The sequence below is a fragment of the Mustela nigripes genome, chromosome 6 (assembly GCF_022355385.1).
Source record: "Mustela nigripes isolate SB6536 chromosome 6, MUSNIG.SB6536, whole genome shotgun sequence".
Classification (NCBI taxonomy): Eukaryota; Metazoa; Chordata; class Mammalia; order Carnivora; family Mustelidae; genus Mustela; species Mustela nigripes.
In genome coordinates this window covers 139,771,595-139,785,287 of record NC_081562.1, presented here as the reverse complement: position 1 = coordinate 139,785,287, position 13,693 = coordinate 139,771,595, and positions in this window count along the sequence as shown.

The window sequence follows — 13,693 nt, the reverse complement described above, 5'->3', positions numbered from 1 at the left end:
CCACATCACCTACTTCTATCCAATCTTTCAACTTTCAATACAAACAAGAACCAGAGTTAGGTCGAGGTTCCTATATTCCCGACTGAGACATAAGGATGTATGCTTAGGTCATACTTCAATGGGAAGGTGGATGAGAATTGAATTTCTAGGACTTTTGGACATTGATATACATATGATTATGATCTCTGTAGCCACTACAGTAGGATGAGGGGGAAATAGACAATGTCCAATTGCTTTGGGTTTGAGTTCACCAAATGAGACCCTTAAAATTCAACTAGGGGTATGTCCCTACACACCACTAAAAATCTCCATTGCTGTGGCTTCCATTATTGAATGTATTATTGTATAGATGTATTTTATACATATATCTGACTCACTTTTGCCCTAAGCCCTAGTGGCAACTGCTATATTTTAGGACCATTTTAGTTTGGCATATATAAAGCCATAAACCTACCAGGCTACTAGTGCCTTGGACCTTTGCCATCCAAAAACAACTACCTGGGGGAGCAAAAAAAAAAAAAAAAATATTTGCCTTCATTGTTAAGTTTAATGAAACAAAAGTCCTCCATGACATTTTTCTCTATTCATAAGCCTTTTCATTCTGTGTGTAAAGCCTGGGGTGCCTAGAGACACAATTTATTATAGTCAGCTCAACACCACAATACAGAACTCCATGTGGTATCACTTGGAATTGTGACCTTCACAGAGGTTTACTGCCCAGACTGAGTGAAATAGGTATGTAACAACTGCTGTCACAAATGTCTGTCCTAGCATCCCTGTTCACACAGGTTAATTAGGATCATAAATTTACCTTATGTAGAATGGCTTATAATATACTTTTACTGTCCTTCCATAAGCCTAAAACATGAAAAATTAAAAAAAAAAAAGCCCTTCTTCCAGATCAAGTACTAACCTTCCACTAATATTGATGACATTCTCCTTCGGACCCAGACTAGAGCACTACCCACAAGGACTAGATACTGTAATGACTTGCATACAGCAACATAGCTGGAACATGAATATATACAAGGTACAAGAACCAAAAACTCAAGTAAAATACTTGGGAGCAAAATGGAAAGGAGTAGCTTTTCTCACTTGAAGCTCCAAGGAGTCAAGTTTCTTTTTTCCTTCTCTAGCCCAACAAATACAAAGGAGGCCCAGCAATTGGTGGGACTATTAAACTACTGATACTCTCATATTACCCATGCAGGCATCTCAATGGCATCCATCTGTAAGGTTACCAAAAAGGCTTCTACCTTTGAGTGGGTCCCAACCAACAGGATGCCTTATAGCTCCTTCAACAGGCCCATCAGGCCCCCTTTTTGCTTAGTTCCTTTGATCCACATTTGACTTTTGAGTTGTGGTTCTCACCAAAGTCTCTACTAATCTGAGTCTATGACAGAAGGACAATGCTTCTTGAGATACTATTGATCTGTTGTTGGGCCTTAGTGGATACTGAGCACGTGACCCATGGATGTGAAATAGTCTTACATCCAGAAACAAACAAAAGTTATGAATACTTTTACTTTGTTCTCCAATTAGGATATTTTAAATCAAAGTATAGTAAATTTTCTATAAAATATATGCTCATATACATATTCATGAAACACAGAAAAACCATCTTTTGATATGATTAATTTAAAAATAATTTAATGATGTACAATTATTATACTTACTAGTGAGTCTTTCCCCTTTAGCAATTTTTTGTTCCTTTACTTGCAATTGGATTTTTGACATTGACTCTTGATACTCAAGCACAGGATTTTCATCTGTCATATTATCATGACCTACATAAAGAAATGCATTTAAAGCACTAAATAGAAAACAGATCTATTATGAAAATTCTTAAGTTTCAAACATAACATCTATAGCAGCATGTTCTTTCACATGAACATCTATAAATAAATTACTATAATGTAAAATCTTACATGAAAATATGATAAGAATTTTTAATGGGTAAGTGTTGTAGCTATCTCCTTAATTAATGAACATTTCTTACATTAAATATGTTTTTTTTGTCTAATTTTGTGTTATTTATACTTTAGGTCAATGCATATTAATATGACAAAAGTGAAAATTTATATGTACATTATCATAGCCACATTCTCTTTTATTGTAAAATATTCAAAATCTCATAAAATGTCCAAATATAGGAAACTGCCTGAATAAACTAAGTTCTCTCCCATCATTTATCATATTTATCACATTTTCATGACTAATGTGATAAATAAAGATCTTTATAAGCTGACTTAGATGGGTTTCTAGGAGACAATAATAAAAGGGAAAAGAAACCTGAAAAGGGGATAATCTGTACTCAATCTTTTGATTTAGAAAGAAGAGAAATTTTTTAAAGAGAGAGAACAAAAATCTCTACCTGGCAGTACTCATGGGGGGGAAGCTTGTCACCCAACATGAAGTTTAATGCATAGCAGGTGAACTTTGGAAACTGGAGGTAGTTTCCATAAAGGACTAAGATCAACTCATGCCCTGTACTTATGCATTTTGTATCTCTATGCCAGGTACCTCCATTAGAGGCTCTTTGTGAAAATGGGAGGAGTCAGCTAATACATTGTACTTTTCAGGCACTTCGCAACAGATGACTGTACTAGGGGAATTTGAAGATACTTTTCTCATTTTCAACTCAATATTTAGGACTTCTATCCTCTTAGCCATCCTTCATCAACATCTGCAAGGCTCTTGGGTTCAAAAACGAAGAACCCTTGTGTTTGAGTCTCTTACAGCTATGAGATGATCTTCCCCCAAACTTCACTTCCATCTGACCATTTCCTAGTTTGTTCTGTGGAGAAAATGAAACCTTAGTATAGCTGGGGTCTTTTCCTCTTTAGGCTCTTATTTATACTATTATAGTAAGTGAATAAAAGTTTAATTGCTACTTTTGATAAAGTAAAATTGCTACAGCTTGACAAAGTCAAAACTGGCAGATCTTTCTCTGCCACACTGTCATAGTCAACAATAAAGTAAATTCCTTTCTGGAAGGAGCACTTTGGGAGAGCTAGTAAGTCTAGGCTGATGCCTAGATGGTACACCTGATGGACCATTTTTACAAAGTTCAAGTACCTACTACCCAGTGAAATTCCTGGCCATGATTTACAAGGGGTATGGTGTCTCATTCTATAATAGAAGACTGGCTTTGGCACTCTCTGTTCTGACAATTATAAAGGAGACCTGATGATTGATCTAACTACTCACCTACTTGTATTCTCAATGCCTCCCATCGATGGAGTTATAAGAAAGGCCATTTACTTTTAATGGATCCACAACCAGAACAATGACCTGGAATCCCTCAAACAAGCCACTGAGGCTATCTGTCCTCTGGGCCCCTTTGATCTATTTTGCTTTTTGAGTTACAGATCTCAACAATCTTTCTATTCACCACTTGGAGTTTAAGGAGGGAAAGCACTGTCATAGTTCAGAGGCTTCTGTTAGACTTCTGAATCCATCATCTCTAGAAGTAGCTAGCTGAAAGATATACACCTTTTAAGAATTAGAAACAAATAATCTATTTTTGGGCTTCAGTGGATACTGAGCATATGACCCATGACTATGAAATAGACTCAATACAAGCAATTCCAACCAGAAGTTATCAATAGTTTTTGCTTTTGTTCTTTGTCTTAGGATATTCACACTTTACATCAAAGTACACAAATTTCTATAAAATATATGCCCAAATACTTATTCATGGATGAAAGTAAAAAGATCTGATAAATATAATTTAAAATAATTTAGAGTTATCTATATTATACTTACTAATAAGTTTTTCATTTTGGGTGGTTCTTTGTTTCTTTACTTGCATTTCTGTTTTTGACTTTGAGTCCTCATGCTTTAACATAAGGTTTTTGTCTGGTACATCATCATGAGCTACATAAAGAGATACATTTATTATTATTCACTAACCGAAAAAATGGACACAGTAACAGCTCTAGAAATCAAATTTACAAGAATAAAGCAGTATTTTCTCTCACTTTTATAAACAGAAAATATAAGTAAATTACCATAATGCTAGAACTAACATGGTGAGAAGAATTTTAATGTGTGTGTGTGTTGAAGTAGAAATAATGAAGTAAATGCCTACTTCATTATTTCACAAATATTTCTTGGCATAGAATATATTTAATATTAGTCCCTACCTTTTGGTTACTTATAGTTTAGGTTAATATATATTCAGAGACTTAACAGTGAAAATGTATACATATAAGATTATTCATTATACTGTATTTATAATTGCAAAATACTCAAAGACACCCAAATATATAAGAACATGAGACTGGTTGAATAGCAAAGTAACATCAACTATGATGTACAAGTGACACAAAGAGTTACACATGCAGTTCTAAAAGTAATTTTAAAAAAATCACTTATACCCAACTTGAAAGGATCAATATGGGAAAAAACGCAAATGGGAAGATATCAAGTATACTTTTGGGAAAAAAATGGGACGGAAAAAGAAAATAAATACTTACCTTTGGAAAAATAAACACAGGAAAGATAAACCAGAAAACAAAGTAGTTGTTTTCCAAAAATTGTGTAGACCCTGCATGTAGAGTTGTCTGCAATTACAACTACTAGATCTAAATATGTCCCTGGCACTGATGACAGCCTATAATGCAGTGAATTTTTCTTTAATTAAAAAATATGTAGGACCCCCAGGATCACTTTGCCTAGTGACCCAAAAAAACCATGGATACGTTACCTCTAACATAAAGGCAGTAATCTTACAAACTTAGTGACAATGGCACTTTGTGAAGTGTGTCGCTGAAGACTCCCTCATTCAGAATGTCTTTCAGCCTTCCACTGTATACTGATACCCTTCAGAAATACTGATACCCTCCACTGAACCTATAAAATGGTACTACCCAACAAAAACAGAAGGCACATGGACTCACTTGTTGTAACAAGTCTCAGTCATTAATTTAAAAAAAAAAAAAAAAAGGCACAAGGACCTGGCATCCAAGTAAAATCTCTGGGAGTAAACTGGGAAGGAACAGTATGTCTCATTCCATAGGCAATAATTGCTAATCTTTAGTTTCTTTAAGCTCTAATAAATACAAAGGAGGCCCCCAAACTGATAGGACATTTTAGCTACTAGAATGCTTTGGCATTCACCATGAGATCATCATGATGACATGATGTATCTATCAGGATACAATAAGGTCTCTATATTTAAGGAGGACATGAAAATAGAATGCCTTTAGGGAGGGTGTCTTTCAACATGCCACCCACTCTGCCCATCCCCATGGCCCTTCTGACTCACATTTGTGTTTGGATTACAGATATCAGCAACCTCTTAGTTCAGTAATTAGACCCTATGGCAGATGGATATGTTAGAGGCCACTGGTGCCAACTGGGCTTTTGGTACCATAGGCTTCTAGAGTCAGCTGAGAGGTGCAGTACTTCTAAAATACTATTACTGACCTGTTATATGGTTTCAATGAATACTGAGTGTATGACCCATGGAAATGAAGTAGTCTTATGCCTAGAAAAACCAGCCAAAAGTTATGAATAGTTTGGCTTTTATTCTCTAGTTATCCTGCAGTACTCACAATTTTGGTGAAACTATAAAATTACTATAAAATATAAGCTCAAATATTGATTCATGAATGAAAGAAAAATCTTTTGATCAATTTAAAATAATTTAGAAAATGACATCAGCAAGATGGCAGGCTAAAATGTCCCAGCTCTGAATCTGATGTAACACTGAATTAACAACCATTCATGGATGAGATATATTATGAGAGCTTCAAAGTTCAGCTGAGAGGTACCAGCACACCAAAGAAGCATAACATCCCAAAACAGCTGTATTTAAAAGGGTAAGAAAAACAGTTTTACCATATCCATGTCACTCTTCCACAAAACTATCACAGCTCAGCACTGATAAAGACACCTTCATTCACAATCTCTCTCATGAGGGAAAGAGAGAAGGAAGCAAGTACCAGGCTTCCAAAGCCGTTCAGGATGATGCCTGAGGGCCCATTCTATCTCACCTTCCCTAGAACACAGAAAAATTAGCATGGTTGTATTGTTTGTAGACAACTAGAAGATCAAGCTCTCAAAGAAAAAGACCTAACTTTATACCTCAAAAAACTGGAAAGAGAAGAACAAATTAAGATAAAAGTTATCAGAAAGAAAGAAATAATAAAGGTTATGGCAGAAATAAGGAAGTAAAAATAGAAATATAACAGAAAAAATCAACTAAATTAAGATTTGGATTTTTGAAAACATAAAATTGACCATCAATAGCCTGGCTAATAAAAAATAAAAAACTCAAGTAAAATCACTAACAAAAGAGGATATATTACTTCTGATGTCATAGCAATTTTAAAGAAAATCATAATGGATTATGAACAATTAAATATCAGCAAATTGGGCAGCCTAGAAGAAGTGGGTAAATTCCTTGCAATGTACAAAATACCAAGGCTGAATCAAGAAATAGCTTGAATTGGTAACAAGGTAGTTAAAAACAATCAAAAGTCATCCAACAAAGAAAAGTTCAGGTGAATTCATAGATGAATTCTACCAAACACTTAAAGAAAAATCAGTAACAATCCTTAAACACACACAGAGTAAGAGAGAAGGTGTGTGTGTTTATGCATATGTGTATACATGTGTGTACACACCTATGGGGCAGTTCTATTTTAAATAATTTGGGCTGATATAACAATATATCATGGGATGGATAGCTTGTAAACAACATACATTTATTTCTCACAGTTCAGGAGGCTGGGAAGTCCAAGAACAAAGATGCAGCAAGGTCACATTCTGGTGAGGGCCCCATTTCTGACTCTAAGCTGGCACCTTCTCACTGTGTCACATGACAGAAGGGATGAGAGATCTTTGTGGGTCATTCTTATAAGAAGGAATACTATTCTCAATCATAAGCACTTCACCCTCATGACCTAAGTACTTCCCAAAGCCCTCACTCCTAATACCATCACATAGGTTGTTAGGTTATTATGATTTCTTCTTAGAAAATATGGGGAAACACAATTATTCACTGATAGAAAATTCTGAAATCTCTTTTTATAAGGCAAGCATTACCCTGATACCAAACCCAAGGACTCCATAAGAAAAGAAAACAATGGGCCAATATCCCTGATGAACATAGATGCAAAAATCCTTAACAAACTACTAGAAAAGAGAATTCAGTGGCTCATCATAAGATCATACATCATGACCAAATGATGATTATTTTAGGGAGGTAAGGATAGTTCAAAATATGCAAATCAATCATTATGATATATAACATTACAAAGGATAAAAACCACATAATCATCTCAACAGATGTAGAAAAGGCATTTGACAAAATTCAACACTTTTTCATGATATAAAACTCATGTGAATTTTATATCATCATTGAACTACATCAAAAACTAATGATGTCCCATATGGTGTCTAATTGAACATAATAAAAAATATAAATAAATAAATATATATAAATATATATAAATAAATAAACAAATAAACTCACCTCAACACAATAAAGGTCATACATGAAAGCCCACAGCTAATATAATACTGAATTGTGAAAAGTTGAAAGCTTTTCCTTTAAGACCAGGAATAAGAAAAGGATACCCCCTTTCCCCACTTTTATACAACACCATACTGGAAGTCTTAGTCAAAACAAGTAGGAAAAAATACAAAAAGCACCAAATTGGAAAGGAGTAAGTAAAACTGTTTCTATTTACATGTTATTATATATAGAAAACACTAAAGTCTCCACAAAAAACAAAAACCTGTTAAATAAATTCAGTAAAGAATCAAGAGACAAAAGCAATATACAGAAGTCAGTTGCATTTCTATACATTAATAGTAGAGTAGGGATTAATTTCCAAAATATATTGGGATCCAGAAGAAGAAGAAAGAGAGGGGCAAAAGGTATATTGGAGCAAATAATAGCAGAGAACTTCCATAATTGGGGGAAGGAAATAAGCACCAAAATCCAGGAGGCACAGAGAAACCCCATCAAAATCAATAAAAATAGGCTAATACCCTGTCACCTAGTAGTAAAACTTACAAGTCTCACAGACAAAGAGAAAATCCTGAAAGCACCTCAGGACAAGAGATCTGCAACCAATGGTAGAAGTATTAGATTGGCAGCAGACCTATCCAGAGAGACGCAGCAGGCCAGAAAGGACTGGCAAGATATATTCAGAGCACTAAATGAGAAAAATATGCAGCCAAGAGTACTATATCCAGCTAGGCTGTCATTGATATCTCTCTCAAGGAGAGATAAGAAGCTTCCAGGACAAACAAAAGGTATTCAAATTGGCAAAGAAGTCAAACTCTCTCTCTCCACAGATGACATGATACTTTATAAGGAAAACCCAAAAGACTCCACTCCCAAACTACTAGAACTCATAGAGCAATTCAGTAATGTGGCAGGATACAAAATTGATGTACAGAAAACAGTTGCTTTCTTATACACTAATAATGAAAATATAGAAAGGGAAATTAGAGAATCAATGCCATTTACAATAGCACCAAGAACTATACGATACCTGTGAATAAACCTAAGAGGTAAAGGATCTGTACTCAAGGACCTACAGAACACTCATGAAAGAAATTGAAGCAGACACAAAAAGATGGAAGACCATTCCATGCTCATGGATTGGAAGAATAAACATTATTAAAATGTCTATACTGCCTAGAGCAATCTATATTGCAATGCCATCCTGATCAATATTCTACTGGCATTTTTCAGAGAGCTGGAACAAGACAAACAAAACTAAAAGAATTTGCAAACATCCAAGCAGCCCTACAGGAAATATTGAAAGGGGTCCTCTAAGCAGAGAGCCTTAAAGTAACAAACCAGAAAGGAACAGAGACATTAGACAGTAACAGTCACCTTACAAGCAATACTATGGCACCAAATTCAGATCTTTCAATAGTTACCCTGCATTTAAGTGGGCTAAATGTCCGAATCAAAAGACACAGGGTATCATAATGGATTAAAAAAACACAAGACCCACTGATACACTATTTCCAAGAAACTCATTTTAGACTCAAAGACACCTCCAGATTTAAAGTGAGGGGGTGGAAAACAAATTGCCATGCCAATGAACATCAAAAGAAAGCTGCAGTGGCAATCCTTATACAAGACAAATTAGATTTTAAGCCAAAGATTATAAGAAAAGATGAGGAAAGACACTATACCATACTTAAAGGGTCTGTCCAATAATAAGATCTAACAATTTAAAATATCAATGTCTCTAAAATGGCAGGAGTAAATTATATAAACCAATCAATAACCATATCAAAGACACATCAATAATAACACAATAATAGTAGGGGACTTTAACACCTCCCTCACTGAAAGGGACAGATCATCGAAGTAAAAGATCAACAAGGAAATAAAAGCCTTAAATGACACACTGGAACAGATGGACATCATAGATATATTTAGAACATTCCATCCCAAAACAATAGAAAACACATTCTTCTCTAGTGCACATGTAACATTCTCCAGAATAGATCACATCCTGGGTCACAAATCAGATCTCAGCTAGTACCAAAAGACTAGTAACATTCCCTGCATGTTTCAGACCACAATGTGTTGAAACTAGAACTCAACCACAAGGAAAAGTTTGAAAGAACTCAAATACACCATGGAGGCTAAAGACCACCCTACTACTAAAGAATAAATGGATCAACCAGGAAATTAAAAAAGAATTTAAAAAATTCATGGACACAAATGAAAATGAAAACACACTGTTCAAAATCTTTGGGTCTCAGCAAAGGTGGTCCTGAGAGGGAAGTATATAGTAATACAAGCCTTTCTCAAGAAACAAGAAAGGTCTCAAGTACACAACCTAACCCTATACCTAAAGGAGCTGGAGAAAAAACAGCAAAGAAAGCCTAAACCCAGCAGGAGAAGAAAAATAATAATGATCAGAGCAGAAATCAATGAAATAGAAACCAAAAGAACAGTAGAATAGACAACAAAACTACGAGCTGATTCTTTGAAAGAATTAATAAGACTGACAAACCCCTAGCCACTCTTATCTAAAATAAAAGAGAAAGGACCCAAAATAAGAAAATCATGAATGAAAGAGGAGAGATCACAACCAACACACACACACACACACACACACACACACACACACACACACAAAATACAAGTAGAAGAACATATTATGAGCAACTATATATCAGCAAATTTGACAATCTGGAAGAAATGGATGCATAAAGTATAAACTACCAAAACTGAAACAGGAAGAAACAGAAAACCTGAATAGACCCATAACCAGTAAGGAGATTGAAGCACTCATTAAAACTCTCCCAACAAACAAGAGCCCACAGCCAGATGGCTTCCCAGGGGAATTCTACCAAATATTTAAAGAAGAATAGATACATATTCTCCTGAAACTGTTCCAAAAATAGAAATGGAAGAAGAACTTCAAACTCATTTTATGAGGCCAGCATGACCTTGATCCCAAAACTAGACGAAGACCCCATCAAAAAGGAGAATTACAGACCAATATCCTTGATGAACATGAATGCAGAAATTCTCACCAAAATACCAGCCAATAGGATCCAACAGTACATTAAAAGGATTATTCACCACAACCAAGTGGGATTTATTCCCGGGCTGCAAGGTTGGTTCAACATCTGCAAATCAATCAATGTGATACTATACAGTAATAAAAGAAAGAGCAAGAAACATATGATACTCTCAATAGATAGCGAAAAAGCATTTAACAAAGTACAGTATACTCTCTTGATCAAAACTCTTCACAGTGTAGGGATAGAAGGTACATACCTCAATATCATAAAAGCCATCTGTGAAAAACCCACAGCAAATATCATGTTCAATGGGGAAAAACTGAGATCTTTTCCCCCAAGGTCAGGAACACAGCGGAACTGTCCACTATCACCATTGTTATTCAACATAGTAGTAGAAGTCCTAGCCTCAGCAATCAGACAACAAAAAGAAATAGGCAAAGAAGCTGTCAAACTCTACTCTTTGCAGATGATATGATACTTTATGGGGAAAACCCAAAAGACTCCACTCCAAAACTGCTAGAACTCATACAGGAGTTCAGTAAAGTATTGGGATATAAAATCAATGCACAGAAATCAGCTGCATTTCTATACACCAACAAGACAGAAGAAAGAGAAATTAAGGAGTTGATCCCCTTTATAACTGTACCCAAAACCATAAGACACCTAGGAATAAGTCTAACCAAAGAGGCAAAGAATCTATACTCAGAAAACTATACAGTACTCATGAAAGAAATTGAGGAAGACACAAAGAAATGGAAAAACATCCCATGCTCATGGATTGGAAGAATAAATATTGTGAAAATGTCTAAACTACCTAAAGCAATCTACGCATTTAATGCAATCCCTATCAAAATACCATCAACTTTTTACAAAGAAATGGAACTAATAATCATAAAATTTAAATGGAACCAGAATAGACCCCAAATAGCCAGAGGAATGTTGAAAAACTAATGTTACTGGCATCACAATTCCAGAATTCAAGCACTATTACAAAGCTGTAATCATCAAGACAGCATGGAACTGGCATAAAAACAGACTCATAGATCAATGGAACAAAATAGAGAGCCCAGAAATGGACCCTCAACTCTATGGTCAAATAATCTTCCACAAAGCAAGAATACTTCTCCAGTGGAAAAGGGACAGTCTCTTCAACAAATGATGTTGGCAAAATTGGACAGCCACATGCCAAAGAATGAAACTGGACCATTTCATTACACCACACACACTCAAAATGAATGAAAGACCTCAATGTGAGACAGGAATCCATCAAAATCCTTGAAGAGAACACAGACATCAACCTCTTTTTTTTTTAAGATTTTATTTATTTGACAGACAAAGATCACAAGTAGGCACAGAGGCAGGCAGAGTCAGAGAGAGGGGAAAGCAGGCTCCCTGCTGAGCAGAGAGCCTGACGTGGAGCTCTATCCCAGGACCCTGAGATCATGACCTGAGCTGAAGGCAGAGGCTTAACCCACTGAGACACCCAGGTGCCCCAATATCAACCTCTTTCATGTTGGCCACAGCAACTTCTTCCTAGACACATTGCCAAAAGCAAGGGAAGCAAGGGTAAAAATAAACTCTTGGGACTTCCTCAAGATCAAAAGCTTTTGAACAGCAAAGGAAACAGTCAACAAAACCAAATGACAACTGAAAGAATGGAAGAAGATATTTGCAAATGACATATTGGATACAGGGCTAGTATCCAAAATCTACAAAGAACTTATCAAACTCAACACCCAAAGAACAAATAATCCAATCAAAAAATGGGCAGAAAACATGAACAGACATTTCTGCAAGGAAGACATCCAAATGGCCAACAGACACATGAAGAAGTGCTCCACATTGCTTGGCATCAGGGAAATACCAAGCAAAAGCACAGTGAGATACCACCTCACACCAGTCAGAATGGCTAAAATTAACTAGGTAAGAAATGACAGATGTTGGCAAGGATGCAGAGAAAGGGGAACCCTCCTACACTGTTGGTGGGAATGCAAGCCGGCTTAGCCACTCTGGAAAACAATATGGAGGTTTCTCAGAAAGTTGAAAACAAAGCTACCCTATGACCCATCAATTGCACTACTAAGTATTTACCTTAAAGATACAAATGTAGTGATCCGAAGGGGCACAAGTACACCAACGTTTATAGCAGCAATGCCACAATAGCCAAACTATGGAAAGATAGATATCTATAGATATATCGATATATCTATAGATATATAGATATATAAAATTGAATACTATGCAGCCATAAAAAAACCAAAATCCTGCCACCATTTGCAATGACTTGGATGTAATTAGAGGGTAGTATGCCAACTGAAATAACTCAATCATAGAAAGACAATTATCCTATGATCTCACTGGTATGAGGAATTTAAGAAACAAGACAGAGGATCATAAGGAAAGGAAGGGAAAAATGAAACAAGATGAAACCAGAGAAAGAGACAAACCATAAGGGACTCTTAATCTCAGAAACAAACTGAGGGTTGCTGGAGCGGAGAGGAGTGGAAGGGATGGGGTAACTCAGTGATAGACACAGGAGAGGGTATGTGCTTTGGTGAGTGCTGTGAATTATGTAAGACTGATGAATCACAGACCTATACCCTTGAAATAAATAATACATTATATGTTAACAAAAAGAAAAACCCTAAAGTGGTATCATATCACATGTATTACAATGGTCATTATCAAAAAAACAAGAAATAAATGTTGGTAAGGATGTAGATGAAAGAGAATACTGTCATACTGGTAGTTGGTACAACTACCCAGGAAAATAGTACAGAGGTTCAGCAAAAAATAGAGCTAGTATACATTCCAACAATTCCACTTCTGAGTATTTTTCCAAAGGAAAGAAAACAGTAACTCAAAAAGATATCTGAATTCCCTTGTTCACTGTAGCATTATTTACAATAGCCAAGGCACAGAAATAATCTGAAAGACCATCAATAGATGAATGGTTTAAAAAATGTGATACACACACACACACACACAAGTATTATGCAGATAAAAAGAAGAAAATCCTGCCATTTGGGACAACATGGATGCAATGAGGGCATTTTGAAGTAAGTCAGAGAAAAAAAGACAAATACTGTATGCTTTCACTTATATGTGAAGTAAAACAAACAAAAAATGCTCATAGATAGAACAGATGGGTGATTGCCTAAACAAGAAGTAG